Source organism: Ranitomeya imitator, chromosome 5 (assembly GCF_032444005.1).
Source record: "Ranitomeya imitator isolate aRanImi1 chromosome 5, aRanImi1.pri, whole genome shotgun sequence".
Taxonomy (NCBI): Eukaryota; Metazoa; Chordata; class Amphibia; order Anura; family Dendrobatidae; genus Ranitomeya; species Ranitomeya imitator.
The window spans coordinates 211956475-211983880 of record NC_091286.1 but is presented as its reverse complement, the minus strand read 5'-3'; positions in this window follow the sequence as shown (position 1 = coordinate 211983880).

The window sequence follows — 27406 nt, the reverse complement described above, 5'->3', positions numbered from 1 at the left end:
CTTAAAAACATACACATTCCTCACATCCCATAATACTTCTTTTATACATGCAACTATTAACCACAACACTCTCTCCTTCACTCCATCACACATTCCCAAGCCAAACATGAACAACTCGAATGATAACAAGCTCACACCACACAATTCTTTACACAACGGTCCCATTCTTCCAATCACCTCCCTAGCATAATGACAATTCCAAAACACATGTATTACACTTTCCCTTCCACCACACCCACCTCTCGGACACATATCATTTCTCCCCAACCCACGATTCTTCTGAAATTCTCTAACTGGTAACACTCCATGCAAAGACTGCCACACAATCTCACTCTGCCTATTCGTCATACCGTCCAACCGCACTTTCTTCCATACTTTTTCTATATCATTCCCTCTAACTATGTTTATTCCACACTCTGTCTCTCTACATTCAATCATCCTATACACAGCCTTCTTATTACTCAACAACCTAACATCCACATCACACAACTCATACTTCACCAAAAATTTATAAACCCACACATACCATCTAGGCACGTCAAAAGCAACCGGATACCTCAGGTCCCTCTCTCGCCACTTCAAACGAAATAAATACGCCCCAAACAAAAACCTACACAGACAAGAAAACTTGCCATCCATCCTAATCATCCTCAACACAAAAACCACAATATTTACACCAAAAAACACCTCAAGGTTTGGAAAACCTAACCCACCTTTTTCTAAACGTTTCACCAAAACCTCCCTCCTAGCCCTCTCCATTCTAGAATTCCACAAAAACACAAACAGAATCCTATTTAACCCCCTCATACACATATACCCCGGCGGAAAGACCACTGCAATATATAAGAAAATAGGCAAAATCACACTTTTAATAACTAAGATTTTTCCAAAAAACGAAAGACTTCTCATCTTCCAAAAACATAGCTTCCGCTCAACCTTTCCTTTCGCATCATCCCAACTTTCTTTCCCATCCAAACTCTCTGAAAATTTCACCCCCAAAACCTTAATAGACCCAGTCACCTCATTCACTCCTACATCCTTACTTAAAACCCCTCCCCCAAAAACCTTACACTCACTCTTCTCCCAATTCACCTTAAATGCTGACGCACCACAAAAAATAGACGCTAATAACTTCACCCGCCTCACAGAATACTCTGAATCACACAACACACACACGTCATCCATATAAGCACTAACCTTCCATTCCCTCCCTCCACCTCCTGGCACTTGTACTCCTCTAATCACTTTATCTTTCCTCAACATACAAAGCAACGGTTCAATCGCACAAATAAAAACCACAGGAGACAAAGGACAACCTTGTCTCACACCTGAAAAAACATTCACTCTTCTACCCACAGAACCATTCATCAAAACACAACTATAAATGTCTTTATATAAGCTCCTCACCCTCCAAACAAAATCAGGCGGAAACCCCATTCTCAATAATACCCGGAACAAAAAACTATGTGATAACCGATCATACGCCTTTTCAAAGTCCAAACTCAAAACAAATACACTCTTCTTCCGACTCATACAGTCCCACAAACAATCTCTCAACATACACACACACTCATCTATACGTCTCCCAGGCACTGCACAACACTGTTCATCCCCAATCACACTCTCTATCACATCACGCATCCTATTCGCCATTACTTTCGCATAGATCTTATAATCGCAATTCAACAACGTTATCGGTCTCCAATTTTTTAAACTCTTCAAATCTCCTTTTTTAGGTATTAACACAACCATCCCTGCACGCATACTCTCAGCCACCTCCATACTAGACCACATATACTTACACACATCCACAAAATCCTTACCAATCACATGCCACATCACCCTATAAAACTCTATAGGAAGACCATCCTCTCCTGGAGTCTTATTTAACGCCATGCTATTCATTACCTTCCATACCTCATCACCTGTCACCTCACCCATCACTCTCTCTCTCTCCATCTCACTCAATTTATTTTCTAATACACTTAGTACATCCTCCTCCAAAGCCTCATCCCTCCACTTCACTGCATACAGCTCCTCATAAAACTTAGCCACATGTTCACACATATCCTCCCCACTTACCTCTCTTCCATCCTCTGCATTCAAAACACCCATACTCTGCTTTTTCCCAAAAACCTTTTTGAAGAAAAACCTCGAACACCTTTCATCTTGCTCCATTCTATCAATTTTTGCTCTAAAAATAATACTCTTCCCTTTCTCCTCCAAAAACTCATTAATTTCTTTTTTAACCTTTTTTATCCCTTCCTCCACCTCCATTCCTCCTTCCCTCAATTTATACAATAAACATAAACGGGCATTCAACTTAACAAACTTTTCCCTCTTAATTGCCGCAAATTCATACCCCACACTTTTAAAAAACTTTTTTGTCTGCCTCTTAACCCAATCCCACCACTCACAAACATTCCCAAAACTTTCCTTACTTTTACACCACTGTTCATACTTTCTCACATACTCCTTCCTCACAGCTTCATTTTCCAACAATTTCACATTTAATTTCCACAAACCCTTTCCAAACACACCACTAACATTAATATCTAACTCGCACAACACACAAACATGGTCCGAAAAAACGACCCTATCCTGCTTATATCCAACAGGAATAATATTTTTAGAAATAAAACAATATTCCAACCTGGACTGTGCTCTTCCACTATCAGAAAAAAAGGTATCTAACAAAGGGTTAACCTTACACACACGCTGCATATCACTCAAATCAAAGTCAGTAACTAACTCCAGCAAAACTTTTCCAGACACATACACATTCACTCCCCCCACATCACAATTCATATCACCCACAATCACCACAGGCACTCTTCCTGGAACAAAAAGCTTCACTTTTTCAAATAATAACTTACGCTCATTTTTTTCTACTGGCGCATAAATATTGATAACACAAAACTTAGCATTTTTATATTCAAAATTTGCTAAGATACACCTCCCCACCTCCACCACCAAATAATTATTCAAAACCACCTCCTGCCCCTTAACTAAAATACCCACACCATCATTTCTATTATTTGCACTACCAGACCATACAGACGCACCATAAGACCACTCATCCCCTTTCACACCATCCACAATCCCACATTCTTGCAAACAAAAAATAGATGCACTCTGCATAGCTAAAAAATCCAAAATTGCTGCTCTCCTCCTTGCTTTCTTAAAAACTCTCACATTTTGAGAAACTATAGAAAAACCCATACTATAAAAACAAAAATCAATGCAAAAATTACCACAAAACTACACACATTACACAAAAAGCCCTTGACAAAGGTCAAGACTCACAGAAAGGAGAGAAAAAAAAAAAAAAAACAACAGATCCACTGAGCTTTCATTTTACCCAGTATCACCATTGTCCTCCTCTGCCATTCGGACTGAACAGCAAGTCTCTGAACCACTAGCCCCTTCGTGCTCACTCCATTTTTTTATAGCCGGCCCAATTTTTCTCTTAGGCATACTAGTGCATGCCTCATCACTTTCCCCATCCTCCTCCCTCTGACACTTATTCCCACCCCTGTCCTCATCTGAAGAAAGCCCTCCAATATTCTGAGGATCTGAGGGGTGCACAGGGCTCTCAGCTTCAGAAATGCGCACGTCTTCCTCCGTTGCATCCATTGCTTCCTCAAGAGAAAACATTTCAGGCACAGTAGAGTCATCATCTTCTTCCTCATCTTCTTCCTGATCTTCTTCCTTCTTCTTAAACCCCTTCTCTACTTTTTTTGCCGCCAACCAAAACTCCTTATCTTCCTTCTGTGCATCACTCATAGTACCACGGGGTGCTAGCACAATGTCATCTGGAGTCACAGAGCGTCTTTCCCTCTCCCTCTCCCTCCTTTCCTCTCTCTCCATTCTTTCAGATTCCTTTCTGATAATCGCCAACCTCCTCCTTCTCTCCTCCTCCTCTCTCCATTCACTCTCTGAGCGTCTAGGCGCTCTCTGCGGACAATCCTTATATATGTGGTCACTACTACCACACACATCACAGGTCTTAGCCATCGGGCAATCACCAGCCATATGCCCCTCCTTCTTGCAGTTTCGGCAACACTGCCCCTTCTGGCAGTCTGCCTGGACATGTCCAAAAGAGAAACATCTCCTGCAAAACAGAGGCTGCCCAGGGTACGTCAGGAAACCCCTATGCCCTGCCACAGAGAAGTTCGCCGGAGGGTGTCTGAACCCACCCACACTGCCAGGATCTCTTCTGAACCTTACACGATACTTGTATCGACAATTAAAGATTCCTAAGCAGTTCACTTGCTTCTCTCCCCTTGAAACAAAGTCACAATACTGTGAGAGGAAGCTCTCCAACAATGCAGGTTCAGTAAAGGGGTTATAGACAGTGATAGTCACCTGCCTTTCCTGAAGACCAAACAGTGGTTCACATTTCACTCCCTTCAAACAGGGATCTCTGGCATGATTCCGGAACCACTCATAGATGTTCAGGCAATAATGCTCTGACATAAAAGTAATGTCGTAGTTACCTTGATTAGGGAACTCATTGATACTAAAGATGTTTTCTCTCTTTCCTCCAGCCTTTTCCTCAATAAGGTCACGAACAATAAAGACCACGCTGTTCCTTGCCCGGATAGATGGCTCCAACGTCACTCGGATGGTGTTCCTCACATAACTCATCTTCAAAGCTGTCGGTACAAACGACCACAGAAAAAAACAGAATTCTCTGCAAAAGGGTCTGGATTGCTCCAGAAAACCTCACTCCAGACAGCTGTTTCGGGGTGTTTGCCCCTCATCAGTGTGGAGTAGGAATCTGGCTATTAGGAGCAGTGCCTAGTAAAAAGGCTATAAAGGCACAGATGATTGGCCTCGGGGAGACCAAAACATCCAACACTGCGGAGACACCATCACGTGTTTCTCAACGCAGTGATTCCAGAACACTGCCCCCATCCCTTATGGGAAATATGCAGATGCAGGTAAAGAAGCTGCGGAGACACCATCACGTGATGGCATAGGTGGCTTTCCTTCATAGGATGCTGCCCTTCCCGTGGTTGTTCCTTCCCGGGGAAAGGCCTGGCTATTCACTGCTTGCGTCGAGAAACACGTGATGGTGTCTCCGCAGCTTCTTTACCTGCATCTGCATATTTCCCATAAGGGATGGGGGCAGTGTTCTGGAATCACTGCGTTGAGAAACACGTGATGGTGTCTCCGCAGTGTTGGATGTTTTGGTCTCCCCGAGGCCAATCATCTGTGCCTTTATAGCCTTTTTACTAGGCACTGCTCCTAATAGCCAGATTCCTACTCCACACTGATGAGGGGCAAACACCCCGAAACAGCTGTCTGGAGTGAGGTTTTCTGGAGCAATCCAGACCCTTTTGCAGAGAATTCTGTTTTTTTCTGTGGTCGTTTGTACCGACAGCTTTGAAGATGAGTTATGTGAGGAACACCATCCGAGTGACGTTGGAGCCATCTATCCGGGCAAGGAACAGCGTGGTCTTTATTGTTCGTGACCTTATTGAGGAAAAGGCTGGAGGAAAGAGAGAAAACATCTTTAGTATCAATGAGTTCCCTAATCAAGGTAACTACGACATTACTTTTATGTCAGAGCATTATTGCCTGAACATCTATGAGTGGTTCCGGAATCATGCCAGAGATCCCTGTTTGAAGGGAGTGAAATGTGAACCACTGTTTGGTCTTCAGGAAAGGCAGGTGACTATCACTGTCTATAACCCCTTTACTGAACCTGCATTGTTGGAGAGCTTCCTCTCACAGTATTGTGACTTTGTTTCAAGGGGAGAGAAGCAAGTGAACTGCTTAGGAATCTTTAATTGTCGATACAAGTATCGTGTAAGGTTCAGAAGAGATCCTGGCAGTGTGGGTGGGTTCAGACACCCTCCGGCGAACTTCTCTGTGGCAGGGCATAGGGGTTTCCTGACGTACCCTGGGCAGCCTCTGTTTTGCAGGAGATGTTTCTCTTTTGGACATGTCCAGGCAGACTGCCAGAAGGGGCAGTGTTGCCGAAACTGCAAGAAGGAGGGGCATATGGCTGGTGATTGCCCGATGGCTAAGACCTGTGATGTGTGTGGTAGTAGTGACCACATATATAAGGATTGTCCGCAGAGAGCGCCTAGACGCTCAGAGAGTGAATGGAGAGAGGAGGAGGAGAGAAGGAGGAGGTTGGCGATTATCAGAAAGGAATCTGAAAGAATGGAGAGAGAGGAAAGGAGGGAGAGGGAGAGGGAAAGACGCTCTGTGACTCCAGATGACATTGTGCTAGCACCCCGTGGTACTATGAGTGATGCACAGAAGGAAGATAAGGAGTTTTGGTTGGCGGCAAAAAAAGTAGAGAAGGGGTTTAAGAAGAAGGAAGAAGATCAGGAAGAAGATGAGGAAGAAGATGATGACTCTACTGTGCCTGAAATGTTTTCTCTTGAGGAAGCAATGGATGCAACGGAGGAAGACGTGCGCATTTCTGAAGCTGAGAGCCCTGTGCACCCCTCAGATCCTCAGAATATTGGAGGGCTTTCTTCAGATGAGGACAGGGGTGGGAATAAGTGTCAGAGGGAGGAGGATGGGGAAAGTGATGAGGCATGCACTAGTATGCCTAAGAGAAAAATTGGGCCGGCTATAAAAAAATGGAGTGAGCACGAAGGGGCTAGTGGTTCAGAGACTTGCTGTTCAGTCCGAATGGCAGAGGAGGACAATGGTGATACTGGGTAAAATGAAAGCTCAGTGGATCTGTTGTTTTTTTTTTTTTTTTTCTCTCCTTTCTGTGAGTCTTGACCTTTGTCAAGGGCTTTTTGTGTAATGTGTGTAGTTTTGTGGTAATTTTTGCATTGTTTTTTGTTTTTATAGTATGGGTTTTTCTATAGTTTCTCAAAATGTGAGAGTTTTTAAGAAAGCAAGGAGGAGAGCAGCAATTTTGGATTTTTTAGCTATGCAGAGTGCATCTATTTTTTGTTTGCAAGAATGTGGGATTGTGGATGGTGTGAAAGGGGATGAGTGGTCTTATGGTGCGTCTGTATGGTCTGGTAGTGCAAATAATAGAAATGATGGTGTGGGTATTTTAGTTAAGGGGCAGGAGGTGGTTTTGAATAATTATTTGGTGGTGGAGGTGGGGAGGTGTATCTTAGCAAATTTTGAATATAAAAATGCTAAGTTTTGTGTTATCAATATTTATGCGCCAGTAGAAAAAAATGAGCGTAAGTTATTATTTGAAAAAGTGAAGCTTTTTGTTCCAGGAAGAGTGCCTGTGGTGATTGTGGGTGATATGAATTGTGATGTGGGGGGAGTGAATGTGTATGTGTCTGGAAAAGTTTTGCTGGAGTTAGTTACTGACTTTGATTTGAGTGATATGCAGCGTGTGTGTAAGGTTAACCCTTTGTTAGATACCTTTTTTTCTGATAGTGGAAGAGCACAGTCCAGGTTGGATTATTGTTTTATTTCTAAAAATATTATTCCTGTTGGATATAAGCAGGATAGGGTCGTTTTTTCGGACCATGTTTGTGTGTTGTGCGAGTTAGATATTAATGTTAGTGGTGTGTTTGGAAAGGGTTTGTGGAAATTAAATGTGAAATTGTTGGAAAATGAAGCTGTGAGGAAGGAGTATGTGAGAAAGTATGAACAGTGGTGTAAAAGTAAGGAAAGTTTTGGGAATGTTTGTGAGTGGTGGGATTGGGTTAAGAGGCAGACAAAAAAGTTTTTTAAAAGTGTGGGGTATGAATTTGCGGCAATTAAGAGGGAAAAGTTTGTTAAGTTGAATGCCCGTTTATGTTTATTGTATAAATTGAGGGAAGGAGGAATGGAGGTGGAGGAAGGGATAAAAAAGGTTAAAAAAGAAATTAATGAGTTTTTGGAGGAGAAAGGGAAGAGTATTATTTTTAGAGCAAAAATTGATAGAATGGAGCAAGATGAAAGGTGTTCGAGGTTTTTCTTCAAAAAGGTTTTTGGGAAAAAGCAGAGTATGAGTGTTTTGAATGCAGAGGATGGAAGAGAGGTAAGTGGGGAGGATATGTGTGAACATGTGGCTAAGTTTTATGAGGAGCTGTATGCAGTGAAGTGGAGGGATGAGGCTTTGGAGGAGGATGTACTAAGTGTATTAGAAAATAAATTGAGTGAGATGGAGAGAGAGAGAGTGATGGGTGAGGTGACAGGTGATGAGGTATGGAAGGTAATGAATAGCATGGCGTTAAATAAGACTCCAGGAGAGGATGGTCTTCCTATAGAGTTTTATAGGGTGATGTGGCATGTGATTGGTAAGGATTTTGTGGATGTGTGTAAGTATATGTGGTCTAGTATGGAGGTGGCTGAGAGTATGCGTGCAGGGATGGTTGTGTTAATACCTAAAAAAGGAGATTTGAAGAGTTTAAAAAATTGGAGACCGATAACGTTGTTGAATTGCGATTATAAGATCTATGCGAAAGTAATGGCGAATAGGATGCGTGATGTGATAGAGAGTGTGATTGGGGATGAACAGTGTTGTGCAGTGCCTGGGAGACGTATACATGAGTGTGTGTGTATGTTGAGAGATTGTTTGTGGGACTGTATGAGTCGGAAGAAGAGTGTATTTGTTTTGAGTTTGGACTTTGAAAAGGCGTATGATCGGTTATCACATAGTTTTTTGTTCCGGGTATTATTGAGAATGGGGTTTCCGCCTGATTTTGTTTGGAGGGTGAGGAGCTTATATAAAGACATTTATAGTTGTGTTTTGATGAATGGTTCTGTGGGTAGAAGAGTGAATGTTTTTTCAGGTGTGAGACAAGGTTGTCCTTTGTCTCCTGTGGTTTTTATTTGTGCGATTGAACCGTTGCTTTGTATGTTGAGGAAAGATAAAGTGATTAGAGGAGTACAAGTTCCAGGAGGTGGAGGGAGGGAATGGAAGGTTAGTGCTTATATGGATGACGTGTGTGTGTTGTGTGATTCAGAGTATTCTGTGAGGCGGGTGAAGTTATTAGCGTCTATTTTTTGTGGTGCGTCAGCATTTAAGGTGAATTGGGAGAAGAGTGAGTGTAAGGTTTTTGGGGGAGGGGTTTTAAGTAAGGATGTAGGAGTGAATGAGGTGACTGGGTCTATTAAGGTTTTGGGGGTGAAATTTTCAGAGAGTTTGGATGGGAAAGAAAGTTGGGATGATGCGAAAGGAAAGGTTGAGCGGAAGCTATGTTTTTGGAAGATGAGAAGTCTTTCGTTTTTTGGAAAAATCTTAGTTATTAAAAGTGTGATTTTGCCTATTTTCTTATATATTGCAGTGGTCTTTCCGCCGGGGTATATGTGTATGAGGGGGTTAAATAGGATTCTGTTTGTGTTTTTGTGGAATTCTAGAATGGAGAGGGCTAGGAGGGAGGTTTTGGTGAAACGTTTAGAAAAAGGTGGGTTGGGTTTTCCAAACCTTGAGGTGTTTTTTGGTGTAAATATTGTGGTTTTTGTGTTGAGGATGATTAGGATGGATGGCAAGTTTTCTTGTCTGTGTAGGTTTTTGTTTGGGGCGTATTTATTTCGTTTGAAGTGGCGAGAGAGGGATCTGAGGTATCCGGTTGCTTTTGACGTGCCTAGATGGTATGTGTGGGTTTATAAATTTTTGGTGAAGTATGAGTTGTGTGATGTGGATGTTAGGTTGTTGAGTAATAAGAAGGCTGTGTATAGGATGATTGAATGTAGAGAGACAGAGTGTGGAATAAACATGGTTAGAGGGAATGATATAGAAAAAGTATGGAAGAAAGTGCGGTTGGACGGTATGACGAATAGGCAGAGTGAGATTGTGTGGCAGTCTTTGCATGGAGTGTTACCAGTTAGAGAATTTCAGAAGAATCGTGGGTTGGGGAGAAGTGATATGTGTCCGAGAGGTGGGTGTGGTGGAAGGGAAAGTGTAATACATGTGTTTTGGAATTGTCATTATGCTAGGGAGGTGATTGGAAGAATGGGACCGTTGTGTAAAGAATTGTGTGGTGTGAGCTTGTTATCATTCGAGTTGTTCATGTTTGGCTTGGGAATGTGTGATGGAGTGAAGGAGAGAGTGTTGTGGTTAATAGTTGCATGTATAAAGGAAGTATTATGGGATGTGAGGAATGTGTATGTTTTTAAGAGAAAGGAAATTGTAGTAAAGAATAGTCTAAAAGTGATTTTGGGGAAGATGTATGTGTGTTTTCTATGGGATAAAAGAAGAAGGGGGGAGGTGGATGCCGAAGGGATTTGGAAGGTGAAGAAGTGGAGATACCTTGTAAATATGTCTTGATTTGTTTTTTCTGATGTTGTGTTAAACTGAAATTTTCCGATGATGATGGGAACAGCTTTTGTGTTTTGGATTTGACGCAGCTGTTTGGGATTTTTCTTTGGTCTTGGATTTCTGGACCGTGGATTTTCCCATCTGAGGGAAAAAAAAAAAAAAAAAAAAAAAGAAACAGCTGTCTGTGGATGGATACCATGCTTGGCATAGGTGGCTTTCCTTCATAGGATGCTGCCCTTCCCGTGGTTGTTCCTTCCCGGGGAAAGGCCTGGCTATTCACTGCTTGCGTCGAGAAACACGTGATGGTGTCTCCGCAGCTTCTTTACCTGCATCTGCATATTTCCCATAAGGGATGGGGGCAGTGTTCTGGAATCACTGCGTTGAGAAACACGTGATGGTGTCTCCGCAGTGTTGGATGTTTTGGTCTCCCCGAGGCCAATCATCTGTGCCTTTATAGCCTTTTTACTAGGCACTGCTCCTAATAGCCAGGATCCTACTCCACACTGATGAGGGGCAAACACCCCGAAACAGCTGTCTGTGGATGGATACCATGCTTGGCAGCCGGGCAGCCGGAAAGCAGAGCGGTGACGTCACCGCTCTGCTTTCCGGCCGCTGTGCTCACAGCCAGACCAGAGAAGCAGAGCGCCGGGGACAGACAGCGGTAGGTAAGTATGTAGTGGTTGTTTTTTTTACTTTAACGATGGTAACCAGGGTAAACATCGGGTTACTAAGCATGGCCCTGCGCTTAGTAACCCGATGTTTACCCTGGTTACCGGCATCGTTGGTCGCTGGAGAGCTGTCTGTGTGACAGCTCTCCAGCGACCAAACAGCGACGCTGCAGCGATCCGGATCGTTGTCGGTATCGCTGCAGCGTCGCTTAGTGTGACGGTACCTTAAGGTTGGAATAGGTGTTAATGTTAATGAAAGCACAACTAAACAAACACTTTCTCGTCCTATCCACAGACCACTGACAACATCTGTTAATGGCCGGGCTACTCAACTTCCTTTCTTTGGTAGCAGCAAAGTGGTACACTTTGTAGATGAGGCTCAGAAAAAGCATGTGCTACAGTGGATGCCAAGCACTCCATCAAGTGACCTCTCCTCATCTTCCTAAACCAGCATCACAAATATTAGCATCCTCAGAGGTGGCACCCCAATCACCCTTGTTTCCCTCACATCAAAAATTTCCAAATGCTCAAATGACTGTGAGAAACCACAGATGGGTCATTCTGCAGAGCTGTTCACATTCTGTTCCATGGGTATCAGAGGTCTGATCTGAAGAATCACAGAATCCAGAGGAGAAAAGCATCTGCACTGATGCCCAAAATGTTTTCATGCTGGATTTGGGGCTGGATGAAGTATGGTCCAAGCACAATCCAGACCCTCATCACCAGACGTTAACCACCAAGGGTGGTGATGATCCTGATGAGACTCAGATACCAGAGGTACACGGGGACTGTACTGTGGTGTCAGAGCAGGAAGAGGAGGAGGGTGAATCTTAGGGTGAGGAGTGTGAGAACAGAGAGAATGACGATGAGGTTATAGATTCCACTGTGTGTAAACCCAGAGGTATGCAGCTGAGTAACTCAGCAGAGGAGATGGAGGAGGAAGAAGATGAGGAGGAAGAAGATGAGGAGGCGGTTACGTTGTGACTTTCCACACAGGCACGAAGTGATGCAACCACAACAAGCACTGCATCTTCAGCCTAGTGTGCAGTTTGCAGGGCTGGAAATGGTTGCTTAGCCTGGGCCATTTTTTGGGATTGCAAAGGATGACCCATTATCAGCCAAATTTGCAAAAAAAATCTCAGTAGAGGCAAACATTAAAATAATTTAATAACAACATGCATGAACTGGAACATTTGCGATCAACATACCTTAATGTGGGAATCTCACTGCGCTAAAATGTGGACTAGTAGGCCTCACCAACCATCGGCCATCCCATCAACCCCATCTGCTGCCTTTTCCTTCTCTGTCACCATGCCAATTCTTCTCACACACGGCCAATGAAACTACACTTGTTTATCCCCTACAGTCAGGGAGATTGAGAGCCCTTCAGCTATTACAGAAGTGGACATGACTACAGCTTTTGTGTCACCTAGCATAACACATTTTTCTCAATCCACCATAGCATTTCTACCTGCACCCCACTCACAGTCCAGCAGAATCTCCTGTTCTCCGCACTACACCTTCTCTCAGTACTGCAGCCAGCCCTCGGTCCTGCAGTTGTGGTCACATAAAAAATATTTCCTACATGTGCCAAAGATAAGAACTCCATCGTCTCCAATCTGTTGGCCATGGAAATTATGCCTTTCTGCCTGGTGGATACAGATGGTTTCCGAAAGTTCATGGCCATCACAGTCCCGCAGTACAAGTTGCCAAGTCGCTACTACTTCTCTAAAAAAGCTGTGCCTGCACTACACATGCATGTTGCCGACAACATCACCCATTCCCTGAAAAAATCTATGTCTCCCAGGCTGCATTTCACCACTGACACCTGGATGAGCAAACATGGGCAGAGGCGTTACATCTCACTGAGTGGGCACTGGGTAACTCTGGTGGCTGTGGGGGCAGGCGGTCAAGGGGTTGCTCCACAAGTCATTGAATCCCCAAGGCTTGCGGAACAAACTCTGTACCTGACAGTTCCTCCACTGCTTCTGGTTTCTCCACTTCCTGTAGGGCATCCACCTGTGCTCTCATCTTCTCTCTTAATCCGACACATGTTCCAACAGTGCAGATAGAATCACCCTCACCTCTGTACTGCACAGCTATGTTTCACCACAATCAGGCAGTGTTCAAATGAATAAGCCTTGGAGATCAGTTACACAGCTCAAGATTTGTTGACAGTAGGGTTGAGCGACTTTTACTTTTATAGGATCGGGTCGGGTTTCACGAAACCCGACTTTCTCAAAAGTCGGGTCGAGTGAAATCGGCCGATCCTATAGAAAAGTCGGGGTCGGGGTCGGCCGAAACACGAAACCCAATGCAGTGCAATGGGATACTATGGTTCCCAGGGTCTGAAGGAGAGGAAACTCTCCTTCAGGCCCTGGGATCCATATTTTAGTGTAAAATAAAGAATTAAAATAAAAAATATTGCTATACTTACCTTCTGACGCGCCCTGGTACTAACCGGCAGCCTTCCTTCCTTAGAATCAGCGCGTGAAGGACCTTAGATGACGTCGCGACTTGTGATTGGTCGCGCGACCGCCCATGTGACTGCTCACGCGACCAATCACAAGCCGCGACGTCACCGAAGGTCCTTCAAGCGCTGATTCTTAGGAAGGAAGGCTGCCGGAAAGAAGCAGGGCGCGTCCGAGGGTGAGTATATTCCTATTGCACCACGCAGGTCATAGACTTGCATTGCTACAGAGGTCTTTCGGCCTACCATTTAACCATTTGACTTGCAATGTTCCAACATGGTAGAATTCCTCTCTGCACATTTTAAAGTGACTGTGGCAGCAGCGACGAGCACTGGTGCAATATGTCCTTTTGCATAGCCTGGGCCAACACAGTACAGATATGGTGAAAATCGCACTTGCGGAATGGGCGCTGATAAAGAACCTCTGAACCCTTCTTCACAGTTTCTTAATGGATACTAAGATGGTTAGCGCTGATGATGCTGTCATCAGCATTACTATTCAGGTCATCTACAGGCTGGAGCACACTTTGAAAAGTCTGCATGAAGAGATTGTGGTGGAAGCAGAGGAGGATGCTGAAGGGATAACAATATCTCAAATTTCCGGACTGTCATTGCACAGGCGGGTGCCATGGGAGAGTGGCCTACAGCAATCGAGGGGAGCTCATGGTACCAGACAAACATTTACTGAGGGTGCAGGTGCCAAGGAACAAATGGAGGAGGATGAAGTGTTTGGCGTACAACAGTCAGGAGATTAAGAGGATAATGATCCCCACTCTGTTGTCCGTCATTGGCGGTAGGGGGTGGAGGAAGCAACCATGAGTGTTACCCTGCCACCAACACACCATGGACTTGGACCTCATAGAAGCGTCCGACACATGAGGACCTTTTTGCTACACTATCTTCAACATAATGGTTGTATTCTTGGGGTTAGCAATAGCGCAGACTACTGGATTGCCACTCTGTTAGATCCACTGTACAAGAAAGGTACGCGTGCATGCTGGAGTATTGAAACACGCTTGTAGACAATCTTAAGAGTGTTTTTCCCTTAGACAGCAGTGAGGCACACAGTGTGCATCCCAGTTCTAGTTGTCCAATCCCGGGAACATCAAGGCATTATCGCAAAAATGTTAGCAGTGGCAGCAGCAGTGTAAGTGGCATAAGTAGTGTTGAGCAATACCTTCCGACATCGGAAAGTATCTGTATTGGATTGGATCGGTCGATATTCAAAAAATATCGGATATTGCCGATACCCGATACCAATGCAAGTCAATGGGACGAAAATATCGGAATTAAAATAAACCCTTTCTTTCCTTGTAGGTTCATTCTACATGAAGGAAAACAACTAAGAATAATGTAATATGTATTGGGGGAGGTGGCGGAGACATTAAAGGCATAGAGGTTTAGCCAAATCAAATAGAATAGCAGGAATTTTTTTTTTTTTAAAGACGTTCGGAGTTACAAAGATATTGACTATGTTAAGATTTTTCTTATTTTGTCAGATATTGATGTTTCACTACTTCCACGCCCTTCACCTTTTTTTTTTACTTCTCCCACACTTTCTTCTTCATCATCATCAGCATCTTTGACATCAACTTCTTCTTCACCTTATTCATATTCTTCTTCATCTTCTACCTATTATTTTTTTTTGTTACATTCTTCATATTCTTTTTATTCAACTATTATTCTTCATATTCTACTCCTTCATTATATTCTTATTTGTGACAGGCATTCCTGTAGTTGTTATCTATAAAAGTTTGAAGATTACACCTTCCGTTCTGCCTGTCACAAAAGAGTTACATTTGTCCGCATTCTGTTTGGCCTGCAGCAACAGGCTTTATCCAGGGGCACCACGAGGAGGAACGGACTCACCCCCATACACTGCTTAGTCTTCTTCTGCTTATAATTTAGATAATATCTTTTGCACTGATATTTAGTGTTATGCTTAATGTTCTTCTGCTCTTTGTTCTGCAGCCTCTTGTTCTTCTTGGTCTTCCATGTCGTCGTCTCCAGGGTCGACGTCTCCGGGGTCGTCGTCGTTGTCATCGTCGTCATTGGGGTGGTCTTCAGAGTCATCATCTCCAGGGTCGTCCTCATATCTCAGTGGTTGTCGTCTCTGGTGTCGTCGTCATCTTAGGGGTGGTCTTCAGGGTCGTCGTCTTTAGGGTCTTGAACTTTGAAATGTAGCAGAAGGTACAAGAAGGCTAAGAAAATTACAAGAACCAGCTGATGGAACTGGAACTCGGTTGGCTACCCGAAGGTCCAAGAGCCAATGGAACTACCGAGGACCAGCTGACGTTACTGGAACCCGGTTACTAAGCAGGAGGTACCTGTGCCAGAAAGCACTACCAAGGACCACCTGACGTTGGTGGAACTCGGATACCCAGAAGGAGGCACCTAAGCCAAATGCTCTGCCCGGAACCAGCTGACGGTACTGGAACCAGGATGGGGAGCAGAAGGTACAAGAGCAAAAGACACTGCCGAGAACCAGCTGACGGTACTGGAACCCGGATGGGTAGCCGAAGGTCCAAGAGCGAATGGAACTACCGAGGACCAGCTGATGATACTGGAACCCGGTTACTAAGCAGGAGGTACCCCTGCCTGAAAGCACTACCAAGGACCACCTGACTTTGGTGGAACTCGGATACCAGAAGGAGGCACCTAAGCCAAAGGCTCTACCCGGAACCAGCTGATGGTACTGGAACCAGGATGGGGACCTATTCAAGATTGTCTTCCTAGAGCCCCAACTAGCGGTGTTGAAGTAAAGGGTCAGCAGGGGGAGCAGAGTGTAGGCCGAAGCCTGCACTGGAGGCAGCTTTGTGTCTGCGTGGCGTTTGCAGGACACGTTGCCGGCTACACAGCAGGGGAACAGCTGGCGTTGCTGAACCCCACTGACACATTGGCGGGTGTTTTTCTCTGTGCAGCCAGCACTTCTGGGCACCAACTGGCGGTGTTAGAGCCCAGGGTCAGCAGGAGGAGCAGAGGAACAGAGTGTAGGCCGAAACCTGCACTGGCGGCAGCTTTGTGTCTGCGTGGCGTTTGCAGGACACGTTGCCGGCTACACAGCAGGGGAACAGCTGGCGTTGCTGAACCCCACTGACACATTGGCTGGTGTTTTTCTCTGTGCAGCTAGCACTTCCGGGCACCAACTGGCGGTGTTAGAGCCCAGGGTCAGCAGGAGGAGCAGAGTGTAGGCCGAAGCCTAATTGAACCAATTTTAAAGGGAACCTTTAAACCCCCCTTAGGTGTTACAAACTAGAAGAGCCACCTTGTGCAGCAGTAATGCTGCACAAGTCAAAGGTTGCTCTTTTAATTTTGTTCCTTGCACATGCTGAATGAAACACATATAAAATTTAGCCCTTTATACAGTCAAACTGTCTCGGAGGCAGGAGTTTCCATCTTAATGAGACGCAGCACAGCTGTCAAAAATACCACCTTGATGCTGGGCGTGGCCTCCTGAGCGTCGCTATTTGCTGTACAGGAGTCTGCGCTGTTGTGTTATCCCTTGGCCATGCGCTGTTAGCGCTGCCCGTCTTCTGACATCATTTGATGTCGGCCGGTGCGGTTCGCGATGCCCATGAATCCCAGCCCCGCAGTGTCTTTTCATTTATTCACACTGCGGCGCTGGGATTCATGGCCTTGCGCAGTAAATATGTTCGCCTCTCACTCATGTCCTTACACCTGCTTCAGACTGTGCGGCGTCAGCTGATCCCTTATTGCATGCCATGGCCATGAAGCCGCATAGTCTGAAGAAGGCGGAAGGAGATTAGTGACAGTCGAAGATATGCTCTGCTCATGCCCATCAATCACACCCTCACAGTCAAAATAAATAAGACACCGAGGGGCGTTGTGTCGGGCAGGGCGGCCGCAGAGGGGCAGCCAGCCAACGAATGATGTCAGAAGACGGGCAGCGCTGCCAATAGGGTTGCTGCGTGTCATTACAAAGGAAAGTCACACCTCAGGGATGGTTTAATGGTCTCAGGAGACACATTTTATATGTGTTTAGTTCGAAGTGTGCAAGGAGAATAACTTAATGAGCCACCTTGTACAAATGCAGCATTACTGCTGTACAAGGTGGCTGTTATGGAAACAGGAACACATGGGCTACTTGCACAGTGAACAAGTCTGTATGATCATGTTCACACACCACCAAGAAACCTGAAGACACAAAAGAGAATAGTAAAACCAAAAAAACAGGGTATTTGGTTGATACGTTTTTTGCAAAAAATGTATACTAAGCTGCTCTACCAATCTTCACGGTATACCCTTATCAGAGCAGTCCTAACTAATGTATGCAATCCCTATCTGATGTATTTAAAAACCTGATCATCTGTATATAACCTGTGTGAACAGGGTTCAGAGAGGAAAAATCCATGTGTGCATACAGGGTAGAACAGCTTTTGTGCAGATAGCCCAAGAGGAGTGGTGGAACTCCCCAGTCTTGTAGACACAAGAGAACAATTATGGAAACAGGAACACATGGGCTACTTGCACAGTGAACAAGTCTGTATGATCATGTTCACACACCACCAAGAAACCTGAAGACACAAAAGAGAATAGTAAAACCAAAAACACTCAGTTTGAAAAAATGTTGCAGTAATCCGCAAGTGCTAGTAATTGTTCTCTTGTGTCTACAAGACTGGGGAGTTCCACCACTCCTCTTGGGCTATCTGCACAAAAGCTGTTCTACCCTGTATGCACACATGGATTTTTCCTCTCTGAACCCTGTTCACACAGGTTATATACAGATGATCAGGTTTTTAAATACATCAGATAGGGATTGCATACATTAGTTAGGACTGCTCTGATAAGGGTATACCGTGAAGATTGGTAGAGCAGCTTAGTATACATTTTTTGCAAAAAACGTATCAACCAAATACCCTGTTTTTTACATCTTTTACTAGCACTTGCGGATTACTGCAACATTTTTTCAAACTGAGTGTTTTTGGCTTTACTATTCTCTTTTGTGTCTTAAGGTGGCTGTTATACATACAAATGCCTGGGGGGGAAAAGGTTCCTTTTAATTTCAGTTGTTGTGTCTGCGTGGCATTTGCAGGACACGATGCCGGCTACACAGCAGGGGAACAGCTGGCGTTGCTGAACCCCACTGACACATTGGCTGGTGTTTTTCTCTGTGCAGCTAGCACTTCCGGGCACCAACTGGCGGTGTTAGAGCCCAGGGTCAGCAGGTGGAGCAGAGGGAGCAGAGTATAGGCCGAAGCCTGCACTGGAGGCAGTTTTAGGTCTGTTGTGTCTGCGTGGCGTTTGCAGGACACAATGCCGGCTACACAGCAAGGGAACAGCTGGCCTTGCTGAACATTGGCTGGTGTTTTTCTCTGTGCAGCTAGCACTTCCGGGCACCAACTGGCGGTGTTAGAGCCCAGGGTCAGCAGGAGGAGCAGAGGGAGCAGAGTGTAGGCCAAAGCCTGCACTGGAGGTAGTTTTAGGTCTGTTGTGTCTGCGTGGCGTTTGCAGGACATGATGCCGGCTACACAGCAGGGGAACAGCTGGCGTTGCTGAACCCCACTGACACATTGGCGAGTGTTTTTCTCTGTGCAGCCAGCACTTCCGGGCACCAACTGGCAGTGTTAGAGCCCAGGGTCTGCAGGAGGAGCAGAGTGTAGGCCGAAGCCTAATTGAACCAATTTTAAAGGGAACCTTTAAACCCCCCTTAGGTGTTACAAACTAGAAGAGCCACCTTGTGCAGCAGTAATGCTGCACAAGTCAAAGGCTGCACTTTTAATTTTGTTCCTTGCACACGCTGAATGAAACACGTATAAAATTTAGCCCTTTATACAGTCAAACTGTCTTGGAGGCGGGAGTTTCCTTCTTAATGAGACGCAGCACAGCTGTCAAAAATATCACCTTGGTGCTGGGTGCGGCCTCCTGAGTGTCGCTATTTGCTGTACAGGAGTCTGCGCTGTTATGCTATCCCTTGGCCATGCGCTGTTAGCGCTGCCCGTCTTCTGACATCATTTGATGTCGGCCGGTGCGGTTCGCAATGCCCATGAATCCCAGCCCCGCAGTGTCTTTTCATTTATTCACACTGCGGCGCTGGGATTCATGGCCTTGCGCAGTAAATATGTTCACCTCTCACTCATGTTCTTACACCTGCTTCAGACTGTGCGGCGTCAGCTGATCCCTTTTTGCATGCCACGGCCATGAAGGCGCATAGTCTGAAGAAGGCGGAAGGAGATTAGTGACAGTCGAAGATATGCACTGCTCATGCCCATCAATCACACCCTCGCAGTCAAAATAAATAAGACACTGAGGGGCGTTGTGTCGGGCAGGGCGGCCGCAGAGGGGCAGCCAGCCAACGAATGATGTCAGAAGACGGGCAGCGCTACCAAGGGGGTTGCTGCGTGTCATTACAAAGGAAAGTCACACCTCAGGGATGGTTTAATGGTCTCAGGAGACACATTTTATATGTGTTTAGTTCGACGTGTGCAAGGAGAATAACTTAATGAGCCACCTTGTACAAATGCAGCATTACTGCTGTACAAGGTGGCTGTTATACATACAAATGCCTGGGGGGGGGAAAAGGTTCCTTTTAATTTCAGTTGTTGTGTCTGCATGGCGTTTGCAGGACACGATGCTGACTACACAGCAGGGGAACAGCTGGCATTGCTGAACCCCACTGACACATTGGCTGGTGTTTTTCTCTGTGCAGCTAGCACTTCCGGGCACCAACTGGCGGTGTTAGAGCCCAGGGTCAGCAGGAGGAGCAGAGGGAGCAGAGTGTAGGCCGAAGCCTGCACTGGAGGCAGTTTTAGGTCTGTTGTGTCTGCGTGGCGTTTGCAGGACACAATGCCGTCTACACAGCAGGGGAACAGCTGGCCTTGCTGAACCCCACTGACACATTGGCTGGTGTTTTTCTCTGTGCAGCTTGCACTTCCGGGCACCAACTGGCGGTGTTAGAGCCCAGGGTCAGCAGGAGGAGCAGAGGGAGCAGAGTGTAGGCCAAAGCCTGCACTGGAGGCAGTTTTAGGTCTGTTGTGTCTGCGTGGCGTTTGCAGGACATGATGCTGGCTACACAGCAGGGGAACAGCTGGCGTTGCTGAACCCCACTGACCCATTGGCTGGTGTTTTTCTCTGTGCAGCTAGCACTTCCGGGCACCAACTGGCGGTGTTAGAGCCCAGGGTCAGCAGGGGGAGCAGAGGAGCAGAGTGTAGGCCGAAGCCTGCACTGGCGGCAGCTTTGTGTCTCCGTGGCGTTTGCAGGACACGTTGCCAGCTACAAAGCAGGGGAACAGCTGGCATTGCTGAACTCCACTGACACATTGGCGAGTGTTTTTCTCTGTGCAGCCAGCACTTCCGGGCACCAACTGGCAGTGTTAGAGCCCAGGGTCTGCAGGAGGAGCAGAGTGTAGGCCGAAGCCTAATTGAACCAATTTTAAAGGGAACCTTTAAATCCCCCTTAGGTGTTACAAACTAGAAGAGCCACCTTGTGCAGCAGTAATGCTGCACAAGTCAAAGGTTGCTCTTTTAATTTTGTTCCTTGCACACGCTGAATGAAACATGTATAAAATTTAGCCATTTATACAGTCAAACTGTCTTGGAGGCGGGAGTTTCCTTCTTAATGAGACGCAGCACAGCTGTCAAAAATACCACCTTGGTGCTGGGTGCGGCCTCCTGAGTGTCGCTATTTGCTGTACAGGAGTCTGCGCTTTTGTGCTATCCCTTGGCTATGCGCTGTTAGCGCTGCCCGTCTTCTGACATCATTTGATGTCGGCAGGTGCGGTTCACGATGCCCATGAATCCCAGCCCCGCAGTGTCTTTTCATTTATTCACACTGCGGCGCTGGGATTCATGGCCTTGCGCAGTAAATATGTTCGCCTCTCACTCATGTCCTTACATCTGCTTCAGACTGTGTGGCGTCAGCTGATCCCTTATTGCATGCCACGGCCATGAAGCCGCATAGTCTGAAGAAGGCGGAAGGAGATTACTGACAGTCGAAGATATGCACTGCTCATGCCCATCAATCACACCCTCGTAGTCAAAATAAATAAGACACCGAGGGGCGTTGCGTCGGGCAGGGCAGCCGCAGAGGGGCAGCCAGCCAACCAATGATGTCAGAAGACGGGCAGCGCTACCAAGTGGTTGCTGCGTGTCATTACAAAGGAAAATCACACCTCAGGGATGGTTTAATGGTCTTAGAAGACACATTTTATATGTGTTTAGTTCGACATGTGCAAGGAGATTAACTTAATGAGCCACCTTGTACAAATGCAGCATTACTGCTGTACAAGGTGGCTGTTATACATACAAATGCCTGGGGGGGGGGAAAGGTTCCTTTTAATTTCAGTTGTTGTGTCTGCGTGGCATTTGCAGGACACGATGCCGGCTACACAGCAGGGGAACAGCTAGCGTTGCTGAACCCCACTGACACATTGGCTGGTGTTTTTCTCTGTGCAGCTAGCACTTCCGGGCACCAACTGGCTGTGTTAGAGCCCAGGGTCAGAAGGAGGAGCAGAGGGAGCAGAGTGTAGGCCGAAGCCTGCACTGGAGGCAGTTTTAGGTCTGTTTTGTCTGCTTGGCGTTTGCAGGACACAATGACGGCTACACAGCAGGGGAACAGCTGGCCTTGCTGAACCACACTGACACATTGGCTGGTGTTTTTCTCTGTGCAGCTAGCACTTCCGGGCACCAACTGGCGGTGTTAGAGCCCAGGGTCAGCAGGAGGAGCAGAGTGTAGGCCAAAGCCTGCACAGGCGGCAGCTTTGTGTCTCCGTGGCGTTTGCAGGACACGTTGCCGACTACACAGCAGGGGAACAGCTGGCATTGCTGAACCCCACTGACACATTAGCGGGTGTTTTTCTCTGTGCAGCCAGCACTTCCGGGCACCAACTGGCGGTGTTAGAGCCCAGGGTCTGCAGTAGGAGCAGAGTGTAGGCCGAAGCCTAATTGAACCAAATTTAAAGGGAACCTTTAAACCCCCCTTAGGTGTTACAAACTAGAAGAGCCACCTTGTGCAGCAGTAATGCTGCACAAGTCAAAGGTTGCTCTTTTAATTTTGTTCCTTGCACACGCTGAATGAAACACGTATAAAATTTAGCCCTTTATACAGTCAAACTGTCTTGGAGGCGGGAGTTTCCTTCTTAATGAGACGCAGCACAGCTGTCAAAAATACCACCTTGGTGCTGGGTGCGGCCTCCTGAGTGTCGCTATTTGCTGTACAGGAGTTTGCGCTGTTGTGTTATCCCTTGGCCATGCGCTGTTAGCGCTGCCCGTCTTCTGACATCATTTGATGTCGGCCGGTGCGGTTCGCGATGCCCATGAATCCCAGCCTCGCATTGTCTTTTCATTTATTCACACTGCGGCGCTGGGATTCATGGCCTTGCGCAGTAAATATGTTCGCCTCTCACTCATGTCCTTACACCTGCTTCAGACTGTGCGGCGTCAGCTGATCCCTTATCGCATGCCACGGCCATGAAGCCGCATAGTCTGAAGAAGGCGGACGGAGATTAGTGACAGTCGAAGATATGCACTGCTCATGCCTATCAATCACACCCTCGCAGTCAAAATAAATAAGACACCGAGGGGCGTTGTGTCGGGCAGGGCGGCCACAGAGGCGCAGCCAGCCAACCAATGATGTCAGAAGACGGGCAGCGCTACCAAGGGGGTTGCTGCGTGTCATTACAAAGGATAGTAACACCTCAGGGATGCTTTAATGGTCTCAGGGGACACATTTTATACGTGTTAAGTTCGCCGTGTGCAAGGAGAGTAACTTAATGAGCCACCTTGTACAAATGCAGCATTACTGCTGTACAAGGTGGCTGTTATACATACAAACGCCTGAGGGGGACAGGTTCCTTTTAATTTCACTTGTTGTGTCTGCGTGGCGTTTGCAGGACACGATGTCGGCTACACAGCAGGGGAACAGCTGGCGTTGCTGAACCATACTGACACATTGGCTGGTGTTTTTCTCTGTGCAGCTAGCACTTCCGGGCACCAACTGGCGGTGTTAGAGCATAGGGTCAGCAGGAGGAGCAGAGGGAGCAGAGTGTAGGCCGAAGCCTGCACTGGAGGCAGTTTTAGGTCTGTTGTGTCTGCGTGGCGTTTGCAGGACACGATGCTGGCTACATAGCAGGGGAACAGCTGGCGTTGCTGAACCCCACTGACACATTGGCGGGTGTTTTTCTCTGTGCTGCAAGCACTTCCGTGCACCAACTGGCGGTGTTAGAGCCCAGGGTCAGCAGGAGGAGCAGAGGAGCAGAGTGTAGGCCGAATCCTGTACTGGCGGCAGCTTTGTGTCTTCGTGGCGTTTGCAGGACACTTTGCCGGCTACACAGCAGGGGAACAGCTGGCGTTGCTGAACCCCACTGACACATTGGCTGGTGTTTTTCTCTGTGCAGCTAGCACTTCCGGGCACCAACTGGCAGTGTTAGAGCCCAGGGTCAGCAGGAGGAGCAAAGAAAGCAGAGTGTAGGCCGAAGCCTGCACTGGAAGCAGTTTTAGGTCTGTTGTGTCTGCGTGGCGTTTGCAGGACACGATGCCGGCTACACAGCAGGGGAACAGCTGGCATTGCTGAACCCCACTGACACATTGGCTGGTGTTTTTCTCTGTGCAGCTAGCAGTTCCGGGCACCAACTGGCGGTGTTAGAGCCCAGGGTCTGCAGGAGGAGCAGAGGAGCAGAGTGTAGGCCGAAGCCTGCACTGGTGGCAGTTTTACGTCTGTTGTGTCTGCGTGGCGTTTGCAGGACACGATGTCGGCTACACAGCAGGGGAATAGCTGGCGTTGTTGAACCCCACTGACACATTGGCGGGTGTTTTTCTCTGTGCAGCTAGCACTTCCGGGCACCATCTGGCGGTGTTAGAGCCCAGGGTCTGCAGGAGGAGCAGAGTGTAAGCCGAAACCTACTTTGAGCAAGTTGAAAGGGAACCTTTAACCCGGCGTTTGTTGGTGAAAGAACCAAATTGTCCATCACAAATGCTGCAAAAGGAAAAGGTGGCTCTTTTAATTATGCTCCTTGCAAATGCGGAACTAAACACTTATAAAATATGTCCCCTGATACCGTGAAATCGGCGTGAAAGTCCCACCTCCGGGACGGTTTTACGGTATCAGTGGACACATTTTATAAGTGTTAAATTCTGCGTGTGCAAGGAGCTAAACAAAAAGAGCTACCTTTTCCTTGTGCAGCATTACTGCTGCACAAGGTGGCTCTTTCAGTAACAAATGCCTAGGGGGGGACAGGTTCCCTTTAATTTCAGTTGTTGTGTCAGCGTGGCAGTCGCAGGACACGTTGCCGGCTACACAGCTTGGGAGCAGCTGGCGTTACTGAACTCCAATAACAGAGGAGCGACTGTTGACTGTGCAGACAGCACTTCTGGGCAGCAACTAGCGGTGTTGAAGCCCAGGGACAGCAGGAGGAGCAGGTTGGAGGTATTGCTGCAACACAGCAGGGTAGCAGCTGGCGTTGCTGAACCCCAATAACAGAGGAGCGACTGTTGACTGTGCAGACAGCACTTCTGGGCAGCAATTAGTGGTGTTGAAGCCCAGGGACAGCAGGAGGAGCAGAGGATTACAGTGTAAGCCAAAGCCTGATTGGAGCAAGTTGAAAGGGAACCTTTACCTCCCCCAATGTGTTTGTAGCTGAAAGAGCCATCTTGTGCAGCACTGGATGCAAAAGGAAAAGGTGGCTCTTTTAATTATGCTCCTTACAAACCCAGAACTAAACACTTATAAAATGTGTCCCCTGATACCGTGATACCGTCCCGGAGGTGGGACTTTCCTTCGTAATGGGACACAGCACAACCGTCATTCCTACCCCCATGGTGCCGTGCGCCACCTCCTCACTGTTGTTTGAATCTGTCCCGGAGCCTGCGCTATTATGTTATCCCTTGGCCATGCACACTTACCACTGCCCATCTTCTGACATCACTTAGGTGTCAGGCTGGCAGCGCCTGGGCGGCCACGCTGCCCGAGATCCCACCTCGCAGTGTCGTCTAATGTAATCCCACTGCGGGCCTGGGATCCATGGGCATGCGCAGTGCATATCCTCACCTCTCACTCCCCTCCTTCTGGCTTCTTCAGACTGTGCGGCGTCACGGCCGTGGCATGCTATTAGGGATCAGCTGACGGCGCACAGTCTGAAGAAGGTGGAGGGAGATGAGTGAGAGCCTGAGGTGAAGATATGCACTGCGCATGCCCATGGATCCCAGGCACGCAGTGTGATTAAATCAGAAGACACTGCGAGGCGGGATCTCGGCCAGCGCAGCCGCACAGGCGCAGCCAGCCTGACACCAAATGATGTCAGAAGACGGGCAGTGCTAAGCGTGCATGGCCAAGGGATAACATAACAGCGCAGGCTCCGGGACAGATTCAAACAATGGTGAGGAGGCGGCGCACGGCACCAAGGGGGTAGGAATGAAGGCTGTGCTGCGTCCCATTACGAAGGAAAGTCCCACCTCCGGGACGGTTTTACGGTATCAGTGGACACATTTTATAAGTGTTAAGTTCTGCGTGTGCAAGGAGCTAAACTAAAAGAGCTACCTTTTCCTTGTGCCTGGGGAGGGACATGTTCCCTTAAATTTCAGTTGTTGTGTCAACGTGGCGATTGCAGGACACATTGCCGGCTACACAGCTGAGGATCAGCTGACGTTACTGAAACCCAATTACACTGGGTCGTATGTTTTGACTGTGCAGACGGCTCTTCTGAGCCTCAACTGGCGGTGTTGGAGCCCACAAATTACAGTTCAGATGGTAGAAAGATGAACACAACAGGAGACCTGTATACTGTAGACACCCAATTATTTAATCAGTAAGAGGAGTGGCAAATTCCTGCGAGATCCAGGCCTGGTTCATTTTCAGAAAAGTAAGCCAGTCAACGTTATCGGAGGATAGTCGCATGCGACGGTCTGTTAGTACACCACCTGCGGCACTAAAGACGCATTCCGATAATACACTAGCCGCAGGGCAAGCCAGCACCTCCAATGCATACTGGCTCAGCTCTGGCCATGTATCCAGCTTAGAGACCCAAAACTTGAAAGGGGAAGAGCCGTCTGGGAGTACAGTAGGAGGGCAAGACATGTAGTCTGTCACCATCTGACAGAACCGTTGCCTCCTGCTGACTGGAGCTGCCGGTGATGGTGTAGACATTTGGGGCGGGCACACAAAACTGTGCCACAGTTGGGCCATACTGGTCTTGCCTTGGGCAGAGGCACTGCTTCTGCTCCCTCTTTGTGCAGAGCATCCTCCACTGCCTCGACGCACTGAGCTGCTTTGTAAAGCAGTAGCAGCACTGCTCTCAGTTGGACTGGAGAAGATGATGGAATTCACCAGTGTGTCTTGGTACTCCCGCATTTTACGCTCCCGGGTCAACGGTGTGATGAGGTTTTGTACATTGTCCCGGTAAAGAAGATCGAGGAGGGTGTACACCCAATAATCAGCCATGTTGAGAATGTGGGCGATGCGGCGGTCGTTTCTCAGGCACTGCAGCATGTAATCAACCATGTGCTGCAGACTGCCAACTGGCCAAGAAATGCTGTCCCCTGCTTGAGGCGTGATCTCTGCCCGCTCTTCAACACCCCACCCTCGCTGTACACACTGACTACTGGACAATTGTGTAACTCCCTCCTCTGGACGGATGTCTTCCTCCTCCATTGACTCCTCCTCATCCTCCTCACAAAGTGTCCCCTGCCTACGCCTTTGTGAGGAACCACGTGGCGCTGACTGTCCAGAAGCTGATGGAAATGGTGACTCCTCATCCTCCACCTCTTCCGCAACATCATCCCTTAGCGCTTGCAGTGTTTGTTGAAGCAGGCAGATAAGGGGGACAGTCATGCTGACTAATGCATCATCTGCACTCGCCATCCGCGTGGAATAATCGAAGGGACGCAAAACCTGGCAGACGTCCTTCATAGTGGCCCACTCTGTGGTTGTGAAGGCTGAATGGCGCGGAGTGCGACTTCTTTGCGCCTGATGCAGCTGGTACTCCATTACTGCTTGCTGCTGCTCACACAACCGCTCCAACATGTAACGTGGAATTCCACCTGGTAGGTAGGTCACATATGATGCGATGTTCCGGAAGGCGGAATCGGCGCCGCAGAGATGCAATGCACGATCTTGCCGTGCTGGAACGC